This window comes from Hyaena hyaena, unplaced genomic scaffold, assembly GCF_003009895.1.
Source record: "Hyaena hyaena isolate Hyena2069 unplaced genomic scaffold, ASM300989v1 scaffold_937, whole genome shotgun sequence".
In the NCBI taxonomy this organism is placed as follows: domain Eukaryota; kingdom Metazoa; phylum Chordata; class Mammalia; order Carnivora; family Hyaenidae; genus Hyaena; species Hyaena hyaena.
Genome location: NW_024081569.1, coordinates 604,048 through 607,822, shown reverse-complemented (window position 1 = coordinate 607,822; position 3,775 = coordinate 604,048).

The window sequence follows — 3,775 nt, the reverse complement described above, 5'->3', positions numbered from 1 at the left end:
AAGGTTTCAATTATACAATAGTAGTCATGGTTTATACTGATTATTTCCTTATTATGATTAATACTTAACTTCTTTCTTTTAGTGTTTATTTATATATTTTGAGAGAGAGAGAGAGAGAACTTGAGCAAGGAAGGAGCAGAGAAAGAGGGGAAGAGAGAGTCCCAAGGAGTCTCTATGTTCAGCAGGGAGCCGACCTGTGGCTTGGTCTCACAACAGTGAGATCATGACCTGAGCTGAAATCAAGAGTCAGGCACTTAACTGACTGAGCCACCAAGGTTCCCCAATACCTAACTTCTTAAAATTAATCAAGTATCTGTAAATATGTCATAGTTCATCTGTATTTATCTCTTCCATGAGAGGAAGCAGTCCATTTCTTCAAGGATCCTTTGTTTCTAGGATACATCTATACTAATGAACTCTTTTATTGTGAGTGTTTAAGTCATTAATTTAAGTTTTTCTTTCAATTGATTAGAAATTATTTCTGAATTAACTAACCAAATCATTCAAAACAGGGGAATTATCCTATTTAAAGGATATCTTTGCTTTGAAAATTATTTGAGAAAAAGGCAAGGATACAAAATGATATTCAAGTCTGCATATATTAGCAACTGATAGCCTAAAGAAATCTTAGGCTAAGTAAGAGGCCTAAAGTCTCTTACGAAGAATTATCTGGAATTGAGCTTTCCTGGGAAAGAGAGAATCTCCTACTGAGGTAGCAGCTGATTCCAGGGTGCACACAAGTGGAGTTTCATAGCACAGAGAGGAAAGGATAGATGGTGAGGAGTCAGGCAAAACATCCTGACACAGAAAGAGAAGCTGTCTCCTCAATGAGGCAGTGTAACCACTCAGGACTGTGAAAGTTAAAATTAGGATTTTTAAATTGAAAATAGAACATAAAATCAAAGAAGGTGGTAGTTTAGAGGTAAAAGTTGTGACACAATTTAGGACAGAAAAGAAAAAGGCTGCAGCTTGGCAAGGGAAGGCAATGACATTGTTTAAGAAAGAGGAAATCAGGGGCGCCTGGGTGGCTTAGTCGGTTAAGCGTCCGACTTTCGCTTAGGTCATGATCTCGCGGTTCGTGGGTTCGAGCCCCGCATCGGGCTCTGTGCTGACTGCCAGCTCAGAGCCTGGAGCCTGTTTCAGAGTCTGTCTCCCTCTCTCTCTGACCCTCCCTTGCTCACGCTGTCTCTCTCTATCCTAGAAATAAATAAAAATATTAAAAAAAAAAGAAAGAGGAAATCAATTATTAGTTTAATGAGATGCCAAAAAAATTTACAGTGACATGATTTTAAAACACAGCTTATTCAAATATTGGTTACAATCAGGATATGGTAGATTCTAAAATAACTTTAGATTTTAATTTTTTAATTCTGCTTTGGGATAGGAATTATTTTGTCAGTAAAGGAATAAAAAGAAGGTGTTTACATTATAAATAACTGTGACATTTATAAAAATGGTTCTATCACAAACAGCAAAAGTATCAGAGCCTCCATTGCAAAGTTTGTGCATCTTAAATTTATCACATTCAACAGAAAGTCTCTGCAAGTGCATTTTTTCAAATAAATGCCCTGAAATATCGGTCTTATTATTCTTCAGTGAGGTGTATAAACTCCAGTAAAACCCGTTTACCAGTTTAATGCCTTTTTATGATAGTATAACTACATGCAACTTTGATTTATGAAAAGGAAAGCTCAAGTTCTTAACTTCTGAAATGAGTTTTCTTTCCCAGCAAAAGTGCCTAAAGTGAAAAACATAAAAATATGTATTAATATGATATGAAAATTAAAACTTGAAATGCATATTATAGGAGTAAAAGCTTCTCATTTCTTATTTTTTATGTCACTTGGAATGATTATGTACTTTCCTGTGGAAAAAAGACTGGTTATCCTTTCTGTCCCCACCTTGTACCATGACCCCTCTTTTTACTTTGTTTTGTCAATATACTGAACTGGTGTTTATAGCTATAGTTCTGGTCTTGCTAATGATATTCATAGACTAATGACATGCATAGTGACGCTGAAAGTTACAGGATGTCCAAATGACAAATATCTTAATTTTCTTGTTTGTAATCACAGAACTTTTTGTGTCAGAAAGTTTACAAACTATTATCCCCATCATTGGAACTTGGGTACTGGTAATTTTTAGATATTTGTTCAAAGTGAGTGTCAAATACAAATTAAAAATAAAATAATTTTTATTCCTGAATGTCTCATTTTTAGTGATACTGAGTTAAATATATGGAAACAAAGAGGGGGGATGTCTTTATTTCTACAGTCCATCTTTAACCTTGGTAAAATGGAATCTCCCTGTATATCACGGTCCCATGTAAATACTGAAATAGGAACTTTGCTGTGGTTTCAAAAGAGGTAACAAAACGGTGTTCCAGGATCAAGAAGGGATTTCACAAAAATAGACTGCAGAATCCTACTCACTTCCATATTCTGGACACATTCTGTCTTTATATATTTTAAATGTTTGTTATATATTTTGGGGGAGAGAGAGAGAGAACGAGAGAATGAGCTGGGAGAGGCAGAGAGAGAGGGGAAAGAGAATCTCAAGCAGACTTCATGCTGTCAGTGCAGAGTCCATTGAGGAGCTCCATTCCATCACCTGAGATGAAATCAAGTCAGGTGCTTAACCCACTGAGCCACTCAGGTGCCCCCTGGACACAGTCTTTAATTCTGGTGTATTTCATAAAGGCATGTGTAGGCATCATTTAGTACTTACCCTTTATTCAAGTATTAAACAAAAATTGGTTGTAACACATATGCATGTTCCAACCTGCTTCTGTCATAGAGAGAGGAAATGTGAAATAGATTTTTATTTTGCTCTAATTTAAAGCAGATCAGAAAGTATAGCACTCAAGCCTTCATTTTTGAACATCATCACTAATATTCAAAGTAGCTGAAATGCCAATATAAAAATATTTAACCCACACATATGCCATTTTCAACTATTAAATAAAGTGCCCTTTAACTGCCATTTTAATTGAGTGCCTTATGCGAATTCACAAAACTTATGGAACTATAGGAGATAAATAATATGAGAACATTCCTGTAAATCTTCCTGAAGCAGGAATTTATGTTTTCCAGAAGGGTACCACTCCTATAATTTTACATAATTCAGTTATTATTTTCAAATTTCTTTTTTTTAATTTTTTAAAATGTTTTATTTGTTTCTGAGAGTGAGAGATAACATGAGCAGAGGAGGGTCAGAGAGAGACGGAGATACAGAATCTGAAACAGGCTCCAGGCTCTGAGCTAGCTGTCATCCCAGAGCCCAACGTGGGGCTCGAACCCATGAACCGTGAGGTCATGATCTGAGCTGAAGTCAGACGCTTAACCGACTGAGCCACCCAGGCACCCCTATTTTCAAATTTCTTAATCATATTGCTATAATAGCCAAGCTGTTTTCAATGCTTTTTCTATTCTAGGCACTATGCTGGCATTTTCATGATTTAACTTATATAATGCTTATAAACCCCAGCCAAACTATTATACATGTTACAGATGAAGAAACCGAGATGGCAAATTAAATAACCTTTCAAGGTTATACAGTTTAGAAGTAATATTACCAAGAATAAAATCTAGGTCTGGCTTATCCAAATTCCAAGTTCTTAATCATTTTGCTCCTACTATGAAGCTCATAAGATATTATGTAAGTACTTAATTTTATTCCTATCGAGTGTCTTTCAGGAGTTGTAATTCAAGCCAACATTCTTCCCACATTGTAAAACTCACTGCTAAATTATCAACTTAGGAGCAAGTATAGAATT